Source organism: Lathyrus oleraceus, chromosome 1 (genome assembly GCF_024323335.1).
Source record: "Lathyrus oleraceus cultivar Zhongwan6 chromosome 1, CAAS_Psat_ZW6_1.0, whole genome shotgun sequence".
Taxonomy (NCBI): domain Eukaryota; kingdom Viridiplantae; phylum Streptophyta; class Magnoliopsida; order Fabales; family Fabaceae; genus Lathyrus; species Lathyrus oleraceus.
In genome coordinates, this window is record NC_066579.1 from 346,970,482 (window position 1) to 346,985,764 (window position 15,283).

Consider the following 15,283-nt stretch of genomic DNA (forward strand, 5'->3'; position numbering starts at 1 on the left):
GGCATTCAGGCCAGTTTCCGATTTCCAGACCGAAGTGGCATTCAGGCCAGTTTTTTCCGATATTCAGATCGAAGAAGTTTCCGGCATTCAGGTCGATGCAACTTGTGGCATTCAGGCCAGTTTCCGGTATCCAGACCGAAGTGGCATTCAGGCCAGTTTCCGATATTCAGATCGAAGAAGTTTCCGACATTCAGGTCGATGCAACTTGTGGCATTCAGGCCAGTTTCCGGTATCCAAACCGAAGTGGCATTCAGGCCAGTTTCCGATTTTCAGGTCGAAGAAGTTTCCGACATTCAGGTCGATGCAACTTATGGCATTCAGGCCAGTTTTTTCCGATTTTCAGATCGAAGAAGTTTCCGACGATCAGGTCGAAGTACTTGTGGCATTCAGGCCAGTTTTCCGATTTCCAGATCGAAGTGGTGTTCAGACCAGATTTCCGGTGATCAGACCAACATTGATACTCTCATATTCCGATGCTTAGTGTTCAGACTAATGTGCGGCGTTCGAGCCATAGGTATTCCTGTGTTACCATTTATTTTGGTATCCAGGTCAACTTTCTGTTTCGGTACTCAAGCCGATTTTCACCGTACCAGACGGATTCTTCTTTTGAGATTGCTTCTTTGCCGATTCTGACAGGCATTGTTAATTATTTCATAAAGATTCAGGATCAAAATCCGGGTCTTCTTAGTATTTAACCATCTCACTATGATCATATGAAGAACGTCTTGCTTCATATTCTCTAGTTGAAGACGCTTAAATAGGGGCAACTGTCATACCCCGATTTTGGTCTTGAATTTTTTATGTTTTTATTTTTGTTTAGCATGCTTGGCCTAACCTTACTTTGGTCTTATATGAGGATTGGTCTTGGTCCAAAGTCATGGTGTTGTTCATGTGATTGTTAATGCACATATGGTCTTGGTCATCCAAACAACCAACCTTCTTGTGTCACAAGCCAATTGCCAATCATGCCACTTGATTCATGAATATCCCTTTCAAATCCTAATATTATACCATCATTTCATGGCCTTGTTAACATATATTGCCAGTCAAGTTATGTTCTTTTCCAAAGTCAAGCCTTCAAGTCATAAAAATCCTTTTAAGAAAAAAAACAATTTCAAATCAAATTTCAAACCATTTCAATTCATTTCACATCATTCTAAACAATCACATTTGATTCTACATAAAAAAAAAGGGGGGGGGGGTACAAGTCTTGACAATTTTGACCAATTGTTGACTTTGGTCAACAATTGACTTTTTGGTCAACTTTGACCAAAGTCAACCCAAATTCCCTAAACCCTATCTAGTGCAGTCTTTGACGAACAATGGACGGAAACGGAGAAGATTCTAGCTCTCAGGTTATTGAAGTTTACAAGCATGAGGAGAAGTGTATCAATTCTTGCACAGGAGATGGATCCATTGATTTTTATGGAAAACTTGCTTTGAAGGCTAGGACTGGTGGATGGAGGAGTGCATTGTTGTTGTTAGTGAATCAAGGACTGATTGCATTGGCTTTCTCTGGAGTTGAAGCAAATTTGGTTCTCTTCTCAAAATTAGTATTGAAACAAACTAATGTTGAGGCAGCAAGCATATTTAGCATATGGATGGAAACCACTTATTTCTTCTCTTTAATTGGAGCTTTTCTTAGTGACTCATACTTGGGAAGATATCTCACTTGCATCATATTCCAGCTTGTTTTCATCTTAGGCTTGGTGATGTTATCCCTGTCAGCTCACTTCTTCTTTTTTCCTGAAACCTCATGGTTGTGAACAAAACGGAGTGCCATGTGAATCAGATATTCAAAATCAGTTTCCATTATTTTACATATCAATATACCTAATAGCCCTAGGAAGTGGAGTTTCTGACCCTGCATTACCAACTCTTGGTGCTGATCAATTTGATGAAGAAGAACCTGATGAACAAAGATCAAAGACCTTAATTTATGGCTACTTTTACGTAGCATTGAATTTGGGATCACTGATTGCTGAGACTGTGTTGGCTTACATAGCGATTACAGGACATTGGGTGATGGGATTTTGGATATGTACTGGTTGTGCCTGTGTTTCCTTTGTTGTTGTTGAGTGGAACTCTTCGATATAGACACTATAAGAGTTTTGGAAACCCTTTCTCTAAGTTTACACAAGTAATTGTGTCCTTCTTGAGGAAAGTGAAATCTCAAGTACACTCAATTGGAGAAGGCTTCTATGGTATTCAGAGAGATGATGATACTCGTGTTAGAAGAATACAACACACATAAACCTACCAAGAAACATACCCAAACCAGAACCAAAGTGCTAAACATGGAGCAACGACATCATGCCAAAAGGAACTGATGAATCCAAATGTGTGACATGACATACTTCAGTCAAGATTTATGCATTATCCTGCTAGCAAAACCATTGTAGTGCTCAACCTGCATCAGCAGCAACAACAACATGTAAAATCAGTTAACATTGCCTTGAACCTCAAGCAGACACAGGGCAAGGATGCATTATAATATTTCATCATCAAAAAGCATGAACTGATGGATAAGTCAACCTTGATCATGACTACCTCGCCTTTGATTTTGATTCATCCAGCTGGTACAAAACCTCATTTACATCAAACAGGTCTTGCATTTAAGCCCTGCTGCTCCACATGCCAAACAAATCAACCAACCTGAACCTGCAAATGGCATTGCAAATGACTGTACTGACAAGGCTAAAACAGATCACAACCGTTCAAGTGTTTCCAAATTACAACCCTTCACCAATTAACCTCCATTTGCTCATGACCAAGCTACCAAGGGGAGTTAACCAATACCTGAACAACTGTCTGCTGAGGCGAAGGACTTTTTGCTGAAATGCTTTCACAAGGAACCAGATTTAACACCTTCTGCATCAGACCTGTTACTGCATCCATTCATCATATGCGAGTATCATGAATCTCATTCAATATCACGCGGTTCAGTCAGAGACTCCTGCAATCGGATGGCAACAAATGGGACTCTCTCATTCGGTGCTATATCAAATGAAATCTTAACTGTCAAACATATTATCTTTTTCTCTGTTTAAACCAAGCCTCAACTGATGACGGTAAATTCCTTCTTGCTGCACGCAAGTGTCGGCGTGCAACCCACACTGACTATATCATATCTCTAAACCTTGATGATGTATCAAGAGGTAGTAGCACCTATGTTGGGAAATTAAGATCAAACTTTCTGGGCACCAAATTTACCGTGTATGATGCACACCCTCCATTTTATGGAGCCAAAGTTGCAAAGTCTCGTTCGACCAAGCTAGTTAGTCTCAAGCAAGTGTCTCCAAGAGTTCCTACAGGCGACTATCCCATCGTGCATGGCTCATATGATCTGAATGTTTTGGGCTCTAGGGGACCTAAGATAATGCAATGTGTTATGGATGTCATCCCTGCCGCAGCTGTTGAACCTGGAGGCGAGGCCCCGACACAGACTCGTTTTCTTCACAGCAGAAATGATACTTCTCCATCAATTCCATTCTTCCGATCAAAATCAACCCGTGCAGAGAATCTCCAATCCGTTGTACCTTTGACTAGTCAAGACAAAGGAATGAGTCAGCCAGAATTATTAAGATACATTCTTAACTAATATTTCTCTCACCAAATTACCATGAACCATAACCTGCAAAAAAAACAGTAAGCAACATCAGGTAGCAGACCTAATTTGTAACAGTATCAAGATCACAAGTGAGCCACAACAACCAATTTAGACACTTTGTGCGACTTGTTTTCTCAGATTTTTGAACAAAGAGGCATTGCTTATTGAAATTCAGACGAACCGGTAACACCGAAGAAGCAAGGACTATTGCAGCATAAACCTCATAGTGGCAATAGAAATTCACTGCAGTAAAAAACGTAAACACTCAGCAAGGCGGTAAAATTCCACCAGTAATCCAAAAGAGGAATTGAGACAAATTCAAAAAAAGAAAGTACGAAGGTTCAGATTACCATTTTCGAACCTAGCATCAAAGAGGTCAATCCAATTTCTGAACATCCAAAGTGCTTTGCAGAGATACTCTTTTGAACATCAAAGACCCCCTTGGAAACCCTAATCAGGAGAACATAAATAGAGAGGGAGAGAAAATCAGTAAGGGGGGCGGAATTGAAAACTTGAAAAGCAAAAATTAAAACCCTAATCCAAAACCCGAAAAACCTGGAGGCGGAAAATCCCAAAGGCAAACCCTAATCCCAAACATCAAAGAACCAGTATTGGAAGAGAGGAGCCGGAAGATTTAAGCACTTGATTCGCCGTCTCATCGAAGGTGAGATTTCTGCTTGAGGTCTCTGTGAAACCATGGATTTATGCTTTTGTTGCTTAACGTTGTTGAGTGATGGGTAAGCGAAGGGTACGCGAGAGAGAGGTTTGAGAGATGATGTTTGAGCGATTTCGTGAGGGAGATGGGAGTTTGAGTACTGGAGCGATTTCTTAGTGAGACGCTGAGAGTGATGGGTAAGCGAAGGGTACGCGAGAGAGAGGTTTGAGAGATGATGTTTGAGCGATTTCGTGAGGGAGATGGGAGTTTGAGTACTGGATAAGCGAAGGTTGAGGACGATGAGAGTTGAGAGAGAGACATTCTTTGGAGTTTGATAGAATCCGTGAGATTGTGAGAGACGGAGACGGAAGTGTCTTCTGTTTTGGTTTTCTTTTTTTCTTTTCTTTAATTTATTTTTATACAGAATAAGTTTTAAAAAAACATTAAAGATTTTGTTTAAACTTCCGATGTAGTTAATAAGTGTTTCCATATTTTCAATTCATATTCCCTAGAAAAACCCAACAGCCTGGCGGCTGGGTTTAACTACTGGTAGTCTAACAGACTTTTTTTTATTTCAGTTTTTATTTCTAATGTTCAATCTATTTTGGTTTATATATTTAAGGTAGCATCAAAATAACAACTAACCATGAGTGGTCTGGTGGAGAAGGGTAGTATCATAGTCTTGAGTGGGGTGGGTTCAATACTCATGTGTGGCATTTTTTTGGCATTTTATTTCTTTTAGCTATTTTACTTTCTTTTAGCATTTTCATTTCTTTTTATGTTTATGCCTTTATTATACTCATAGTTTCATTTGTTAATAATGCAAATTTATTTTCTTTTAATTTCATCATTCATTCAAAACCATTTTTAAACTTATAAAAATCATATTTTTCTCGATTTAATATCGAGCCCATTTTCACACCCTTGTAAGTCGATTGCTTTTTAAGCATCGCCATCAACCTCACATAGCTTACTCTTGGGCTTTCTTACAATGAGCCAGTTCCTTTGCACTTACACTCATACATTGCATTATTTATTGTTTGGACCCGATTTAATTATTCCAATACTTTGAATCCCCATTTATAACAAATGTATCCCTCTCCCATGAAATGTATAATATTTATTCTTTCATTCTTTATTCATCTGTTAATACAAGAATTAAAATGAACATTCGATAACCATTTCAAAACAAGATCAAAACCTCGATCCAACGTCGAGTAATCATTTTTCAAAATCTAACAGAACTAGCACGTATTCATCCACCCTTTTGTAAGTCGATTGCTTTATGCATCGCCATCAACCTTGTAAGTCGATTGCTTTATGCATCGCCATCAACCTTGTAAGTCGATTGCTTCATGCATCGCCATCTACCCTTATCCCTAACACTTCTCCTTGCTCCATTCGTCGATTCTTGTTCCGATTAGGTAGCACCCATTAGATAGAACCCTTTGTATGATAACATAGGTAAGATTCCCATTTCCTTTGTATGATAACATAGGTAAGATTCCCATATCCTTTTGTATGATAACATAGGTAGGATTCCCATATTCTTTTGTATGATAGCATAGGTAGGATTCCCATATCCTTTTGTATGATAACATTAGGTAGATATTCCCATCTGTAAATCCTAAACACTTAAATACATATTGCATGACAACTCTAGGGCAGAGCTTCCCCACTTCTAGACCTTTCCGAGCGTCTCTGATCTTGTGGCATGTAGTCCGTTCTATTGCAAAGAGGTAACTGCCTAAGACTCGATTCAGCGAGCTGCGACACCTACTGCTAGGACGTGAACACATCGCCCACTCTCCTTTGACACAACTGGTGTCCTCCTTTGTAAGTCCATGTTCAGATGGCAATCCCTATGTAGCCAAACTACGGCAACTCTGATTCTCATGTTCAGATGAGATACGTAGGCACAAGATGCGATGTCTTGCCGAGTTTGACTAACGACTAACAACTAATCCTTGTTTGCTTTCGCCCTTGTTGCGATCCTTTCTCTCGCCCTCGTTGCGATCGAGACCTTCCCTTTCTCTTGCCCTAGTTGCAATCGAGACCTTTGCTCCCGTAGTTAGCCAAACTACATTATGCTCTGATTCTCATTCCCTATGAGATATGTAGGCATAAGACGTGATGTCTTAGCGAGCACACGTCCCCCCAACCCATAGGTAGCCGAGCTACGAAGACTCTGATTCTCATATTCAGATGAGATACGTATGCAGTGGATGCGACATCCGTGCGAGTCATTTTTCTTTTAACCTTCTCTTTTAGTAAATAATACATTAGATATAACACACACCCTTTAGACAAGAAACAACAAGAGTGGATCCCGTAGAGTACTACGGATGCGTAGGGGTGCTAATACCTTCCCTTCGCATAATCGACTCCCGAACCCAAGATTTGGTTGCGAGACCTTATCTATTCCTTTCCTTTCTCCAGGTTTACTTCGAGCGTTTCCTTTCCCTCCTTTGGGATAAATAACGCACGGTGGCGACTCTTCTGTCATTCCTTCTTCGCCGGTTGTTTTTTCGCACCTCTGTATTTTTCAGGCTGCGACAAAGAGCCACCATTAAATGGTTAAAAACGCCAACCTCAAAACTAGTAAAAGGTAAGCTAACACCCACGGTTGAGAAGAGACATTTATAAAGAGGAACGGTGCATCCACCATACTCGCTACATATTCTATCATCCTTAGCAGGGATGGTGGAGCCCCAAAGCGATGGTTCTCCCATTTCAAGAAAGGCTTTATCCAGGCTACCCTCCTTGGTAAAAACAAACACGGTGGAGGAATGTACAGAGCCTTCCCATAGAAACGGAGAATTCTTCTAGTTCCTTTTCACATTCTTCTATGATTTTTTGCCTATATTGTTCTAACTTTCTCGAATACAGAAATACAAAATGTCCAAAGAGAAAAATATAACTGCTCAAGAAAATGGAGAAAAGAAAGATCCAAGTGAAAACGACTCTAGTTCTTCATAGACTTATGTTCTGACAATATGAAAAGAAAGGGGTATTGTCAATAATCGCATCTTTCGCCCGTAACACTCGAGTGTTTCAGTTCACAAGAATGGTAATGATGACGCATCTGGATATACCTTTGATGTTCCAAATAATAAAAGCACGAAGTAAGGGTGATCGATAGTCGAGGGTGAAATTCTCCAAACCCTCACCTTGTTTCTCAAGCATAAAGGCTTAGGAGAAACTGTTTTGAGCCGACCATAATCCTCTTGGACCGACCACCCTGAGATAGTTGTTTCAGGACAAAGCTTGTTGATCGACTACACGATCATGTTTCTAAAGTCTTATCCTTACCATAGGACTATCCTATACATTGTTGTAAGAGATTGATGCCTCAAGCACATCTAACGGTCCTCCACATTCCATGACTGAAAGATAGTGGGGCCGTTATTCATCTCCCCTATATATAGAGAATGTTGCCATTTTAGATAACAAGTTTCAAAACAATTTGAATACTCTTTACTCTTTCACATACTGATTTGAGCATCAGAGTGCTAACTTTTCAGGTACACCCCGCTCCACCGCACCAGAAGCTCTCCCATGCCACAACTTTCGCACCTCTCTTTATTTCTGGTTTTAGAACATAACAGATACTGAATTGAATATTGAGAAGATTTTTAGAGACAACAATTTTGGATTGTGGAAAGTAAAAATAAAAACAAGATTAACACAAAAAACGCATTAAAGCATTAAAGGATATGAAATTGATGATTGAACGTCTAACACAAGTAAGTAAGACTAAGATGGTGGATAATCCCAAAGATGTCATTATATTATGCCTTAGGGGTAAAGTTTTATAGGAAGTCGTTAGGGAAAAAACTACGACTTAAGTGCGGCCAAAACTTGAATAATTGTATATGACAAAGTCTTTGAATCATAGTTTGTGTCTGAAACAACAACTCTACTCATTCATAATGGTTGAAAATAAATCTATTGTGTGGCAATTAACAAAATTTCACAAGAACAATGATGATTGGGAGGATATTAAGGTGAAGATTGATGATGAGGACAATGATTTACTCTTGTTAAGCTCATACCCAGATCCTTTGAGCACTTCAAGGTTGCCCTTGTTTGTAATAAGAAAGGTACAATTACTTTGGATGAATTCTAGATGAATGTGAAATGTGAAAATTTGAAGATTGACGATAAGGATGAAGGCTCAAGTGTCTCATTATGAGAAAATGAGTTTATAGGGATGTCCAAATCCAAGAGGTTTGACAAGTCAAGGTTACAATATTTTATTTGTCAAAAGACTAGTCACTTCATGGAGGATTGTCCTAAAAGACAGAACACTGAAGATTTTATTAAGGTTGATGTTGCCTTGGATAGGGATAGTTTTGACAGTGTTTGTGCACAGTGGTCCATAGACACATGATGCTCTTATCACATGTAACCAAATAAATAATACAATGAGACTTTGAATCTAGAAGATGGTGAAGTCGTTCGACTCAATAACAATCAGGCTTGCAAGATTAATGGTGTTTGTACGTTCAAACTTAAAATGTTCGATGATCGAGAATTTCTTCTACAAAATGTGATGTATGTTACTGAGCTTAGGAAAAATTGTTAACAATAAGCATGTTTGATAATCTAGACTATTGAACTAGATTTAAACACGAGGCGTTGAAGATTTCACATGGTGTATATTTTAAATGGTTCCAATGTTATTGATGTCAATGCATGGTATATGTCTGGAGGTTGTTTTAGGGTACTTTAATGAATTTTGGAGAAGACAAGAGATAAAAATATATTTGACTATTTCTAACATTGTGTTAGAAGCTGAGTTGTCATAGAGTTTCTTGAGTAAGACTGATGCCAATGCAATTTACCTGATCGACATGTATCCATTCACAGGAATAGACTTCCAGATACCTATGGAGGTTTGAAGTAGAAAACATGTTAATTACCATTATTTGAAAGTCATCAAAGTTTTGTCAAATGTGTATATCAATCTATTCTAGTTTGACGATAAAGTTATAAAGTGTGTCTTCAAAGGTTATCCAAACGACATGAAAGAGTTGAATTGAGGAGAATAAAACTTGGAAGATCAAAATTCATCATAAGAAGATGTAAGCTTAATACATATTTTAGTCTTTTAACTTAATTTAATGTTCCGCTTTAGTCCTTTAACTAAAAAACGTTACAAGTTGATCTCTTAACTTCACTTCTGTTACACTATTTGGTCCCTTCCGTCAATTTTTGACAAAAAAAAACGTTAAGTTCTGGTGACGTGGTGTGACTGCAAGACCGTCAGTACAAATCTGAGTCAACATATGTAGTTAAAAAATGATACACGCTTTAAACCGCATGGTTCTCCGAAAACAAAATACATGTAGTTTAAATATTGTATCAATTTTTAACTACATATGTGTCGCAACCTGAAAAATACAGTGTGCGAAAAAAACAACCGGCGAAAGAAAATGACAGAAGAGTCGCCACCGTGCGTTATTCATCCCAAAGGAGGGAAAGGAAACGCTCGAAGTAAACCTGAAAAAGGAAAGGACAAGACAGGGTCTCGCAACCAAATCTTGGGTTCGGGAGTCGGTTATGCGAAGGGAAGGTATTAGCACCCCTACGCATCTGTAGTACTCTACGGGATCCACTTTTGTAGTTCTTGTCTAAAGGGTGTGAGTTTATCTTGTGCTGTTTACCAAAAAAAAAGGTTAAATGAAAATGACTCGCGCGGATGTCGCATCCACTGCATACGTATCTCATCTGAATATGAGAATCAGAGTCTTCGTAGCTCGGCTGACCTATGGGTTGGGGGGATGTGTGCTCGCTAAGACATCGCGTCTTATGCCTACGTATCTCATCTGGAATGAGAATCAGAGCAAGCCGTAGTTCGGCTAACTACGGGGTTATGGATTGGGTTTTGGACGAACGACGTTACTACGCAATCTACCGGATGCTCGACCTTTGGAGACTTACTCACCTGTAGTAGAAGGAGTAAACGTGTGTTTAGGAGAAGAAAAATCAATGAAGGGTTAGGGTTTGGTGAACTCATGCAAAAAGGCAATCCTTGACGAAGGAACCTGTAAAAAAAAAACACACAAAAACATTGCCTCCTATCGAGGTCTTCCAGCTAGGAAAGCAGTAAAATGCGGGAAAAATGTAAAAGTACCACGCGGATAAAGATCCGAAGTAACAGCAGTTAGAGGAATGGGAAACCCAGGGATCCTTCCAAGCTAAACACCATCAAAGAAAGTGAGTCAGTACAGGTAATCGGAATGAAACCTCCAGGGGGTATCCCACAAATAAAGTGGAAAACCATGCAAGTGATCCCTGTAAAAATCATGTGAGCCCTCACAAAAACTCAACAAACAGGTTAGAGACAAAAAAAAGGGTAATCAAGGGTTGCCCCCAAATTAAAATGTAACCACATGAATCATGCCATTAAAATTCACAAAAAAGACATGCATCAAAAGGGTATCAAATTCACCCATAATACCTCATACATTTAGAGCATTCAAATTAAAGGCATAAAGATGATGGATATAGGGCAAACCTAATTGGAGAGCTTGATTGAAATTGAGTTGCACCCGTGAGGTTTACAAAACAATCTTTAGGGTTTATGTGAGGCAGAGGTGATTTTGTGCAGTTGAGTTCCCTTCAGGGTTTGGAGGCTGCTCTGAACTCTGTTAGCTCTTCTCTCACTATCTTTTTCCTCAGGGTAATAGGAATAGAATTCCCTCTTTGTTTCACTGAAACTCTAGTATTTATAGCCTAATATTGATAGCTTAGTGGGCTTTTGAGAGAGGTCCAAGTCTGAGATTTTTTCTTTTATTTATTTATTTATTTATTATTATTATTTTTATTTATTATTATTATTATTTATTTATTTTGTTCTCTTTTTTTTTCGTTTTATTATTTTTTTTTTCGTTCTTTTAATTTTTTTTTATATAAATAAAGCTTCTTGGATCTAATTTTGATTGACATGATGAAATGCACTGTATCTAATGTTAAATGACCTAAAAATGAATGCATGCATGAGGTGTAAAGCGTATGCTTCCAGGAAAAATGAAGGGTAAATTTTGGGGTATTACTGTAACACCCTTCTAAAATACCCCAATTATTTAATAACAACAACAATATTTATATCAGAGTAATCATGCACCAAGGGTGTCACACAACATTTCACACCATAATAACTGTCATGCTCTTTATTTAATCAAAATAACATTTTTGCAAAATTCGCAGCGGATAGAATCAACCAACCATTCAAAACATATAACGTTTTACAGGTAAAAAGGTTCAACAATCAACAATAAACAATTAAAACATCCCGTCCCGATGTTACATCTATCAGAGCACGACCCACTACGTAGACTACACTAGACTCCAGGCACTAGCTTTTACTCACTCACTGCTCGTTACCTGAAAAATAGTTGTAAGGGTGAGTTCCTCAATCGATATAATAAGCATTATAAATTATCATGTTATGTTAAGTAAATTTACACGTTAATCACCCTAATCATATCATGCATTCAGTAACGGCACATCAACTCAATAACAACGTAAAATGCAACTCAATAACGACATAAAATGCAACTCAAATGAGACTCGACTCGTCATGCATGTGGTACCATTCGGAGTAAAACTCCCAACTTAAAATCATTGCCATTTTAGTGGGCATCAAGGCATAAACCTTCAACTTTCAACTTAATATTTGCCAATCCAGGCCAACGTGGTGTGAGCAAAGCTCCGATTTTTGCCAATCCAGGCCAACGTGGTGTGAGCAAAGCTCCGACTTAATGCATATGAATGTACATGGCATACACGACTTTAAATTCCGACAACATAATAATAACAGCAACACAACAATATTTTCAACATAATCAACTTATAATCAACGTTGGCTCATCAAGCCTACAACTCAGTATTTTCAACAACTTAACACAACTTATCAACAGATTTATATCAACACTTCATAACATAAACTCAACAAAATTACTCATCGAAATCAACGAGAATATGCCAATCACCAATTATGTTCACAACATTAAAATATCAAATTTTCCAATTTCCAACAGTGTTAACCGGTTAACGCCCTGGGTTAACCGGTTAACGCAGGACAAAAATACATTTTCTGGCAAAACGCAACAGTGTTAACCGGTTAACGCCCTGGGTTAACCGGTTAACGCAGGCAAAACAGCACATTTTCACAAATTATAACAGTGTTAACCGGTTAACACCCTGGGTTAACCGGTTAACGCAGGCAAAACAGCAGTCCCTGCGCTAACACAAGGCAGAATGCAGAGTTCTCCGCATTTTCCGCCGTTGGAGGACTTCCGGACCTCCGATTCCAATTCCGTAAAAAGCTATACGTTCGGAAATTCACAACTAACCCAAACGCATATTCAATTACAGCCTAAACACAGTTTCATCCAACGTAATTTTCCAGCATTCATAATCCCAATTAGGGTCAATTCAACGGCTTATCACTACCCATGACATGTTAATCTATAATACCCACCAAACGACGATAAACCCCCCTTACCTGAGTTAATCCGGCAAAATCTCTAAGCTCCAAGCTCTTCTCCAACCTTTGCTCTCTGGTTCTTCCTCTTTGCCCCTTTCTCCTCTTCTCTGCAGCTTCTCAGTTTTCACGTAAAACCCTTTTACAAAATGAAAACTCTTTTTCCTTATTCCAACTTATATATTTTCCAATAATTATTATTCCAAAATAATAATAATAATAATCCAATAATATTTCCAATTAATTAATTAAATTAATAAATATTATATTAATTTAAATTAAATAATTAGCCTTATTTCATCGGGGTGTTACAACTCTCCCCCACTAAAAGAGTTTTCGTCCTCGAAAACATACCTCAAGCAAATAACTCTGGATAAGACTCTTTCATCTGACTCTCCAGTTCCCAAGTCACATTGCCACCTGCTGATCCTCCCCAAGCTACTTTCACCAAGGCAATCTCTTTACCCCGCAACTGCTTCAACTCTCGATCTTCAATCCTCATAGGCGATATTTCGACAGTCAGGTTATCTCTCACCTGTACATCATCTACTTGGATCACATGCGACGGATCATGAATGTACCTCCTCAACTGAGACACGTGAAAACCTCATGCAAATTCGCAAGTGACGGCGGTAAAGCGATACGATAGGCTACCTCTCCTATCCTCTCCAAAATCTGATAAGGACCAATAAATCAAGGTGTCAACTTCTTTGACTTCAAGGCTCGACCAACCCCAGTTATCGGAGTAACACGAAGAAACACATGATCTCCCTCTTGAAACTCAAGTGACTTCCTTCTCTTGTCATGATAACTCTTCTGACGACTCTGAGCAATTCTCATCTTCTCCTGAATCATCTTAATCTTTTCCGTAGTTTGTTGAACAATCTCCGGTCCAACCACAGCACTCTCACCGGACTCACACCAACATAAAGGTGTCCGACATCTCCTACCATACAAAGCTTCAAACGGCGCCATACCAATGCTCGAATGAAAACTATTGTTGTAGGTAAACTCAATCAAAGGTAAATAACAATCCCAAGCACCTCCCTTTTCCAAAACACAAGCTCTCAAAAGATCCTCTAATGACTGAATCGTCCTCTTAGTCTGACCATCAGTCTGCGGATGATATGCAGAACTCAATCTCAGCTTAGTTCCCAAAGCCTTCTGCAAACCTTCCCAGAATTTCGATGTAAATCTAGGATCTCTGTCCGAAACAATACTAGACGGAATACCATGCAAACTTACAATCTTCTCAATATACAACTCGGCTAATCTCTCTAACGGATAATCCATTCTGATCGGAATGAAATGAGCCGACTTTGTCAATCTGTCAACGATCACCCAAATAGCTTCAAAATTCTTAACTGTCCTTGGTAAACCCGAAACAAAATCCATACTGATACTATCCCACTTCCACTCTGGAATAGCCAACGGTTGCATTAGCCCAGACGGCTTCTGATGCTCAATCTTTGACTTCTGACAAGTCAAACAGGAATAAACAAAACTCGCAATTTCTTTCTTCATTCCCGGCCACCAAAATAACTTTTTCAAATCATGATACATCTTCGTAGCTCCAGGATGAATACTCAACCCACTACGATGTCCTTCTTCAAGAATACTCTTCTTAAGTTCGGCAACATCCGGAATACACACTCGCCTACCAAATTTCAGAATACCATTTTCATCAACTCTGAATTCGCCACCTTGACCTTGATTCACTAGAGTCAACTTATCAACCAAAAGCACATCGGATTTCTGACCCTTTCTGATCTCGTCCAGAATACCACTTGTTAATTTCAACATTCCCAATTTAACACTATTGTGAGTACTCTCACACACCAAACTCAAGTCTCTAAACTGCTCAATTAAATCCAATTCCTTAACCATTAGCATAGACATATGTAATGATTTCCGACTCAATGCATCAGCCACTACGTTTGCTTTACCCGGATGGTAATTCAAACCAAAGTCATAATCCTTCAGAAACTCTAACCATCTTCTCTGTCTCATATTCAGCTCTTTCTGATCAAACAAATACTTTAAACTTTTATGGTCACTGAAAACCTCAAATCTTGACCCATACAAGTAATGCCTCCATAACTTCAGAACAAATACCACAGCCGCCAACTCTAAATCATGCGTCGGGTAGTTCCTCTCATGAACCCTCAGCTGTCTTGAAGCATAAGCTATAACCTGCTTATTCTGCATCAACACGCCACCCAAACCCAACAATGAAGCATCACAGTAAACCTCAAATGGTTCCGACGAACTCGGTAATATCAGAATAGGAGCAGTAGTTAACCTTCTCTTTAACTCTTGGAAACCTTCTTCACATTTTGAGTCCCAAACAAACGCTTGCCCCTTCCTAGTCAACATCGTCAACGGTAACGCCAACTTAGAAAATCCCTCAATGAACTTCCTATAATAACCAGCCAAACCAAGGAAACTTCGAATCTCAGCAACAGACTTCGGAGCTTCCCACTTAGATACCGCTTCTATCTTAGAAGGATCAACAGCAACACCA

At 39.0% G+C, this 15,283-nt stretch overlaps 1 pseudogene; it reads left to right on the forward strand.

Moving 5' to 3' along the window:
* Positions 1-1,322: 1,322 nt before the first annotated feature.
* On the forward strand, positions 1,323-3,797 carry LOC127106166 (protein NRT1/ PTR FAMILY 7.3-like; annotated as a pseudogene).
* The last annotated feature ends 11,486 nt before the right edge of the window (positions 3,798-15,283 follow it).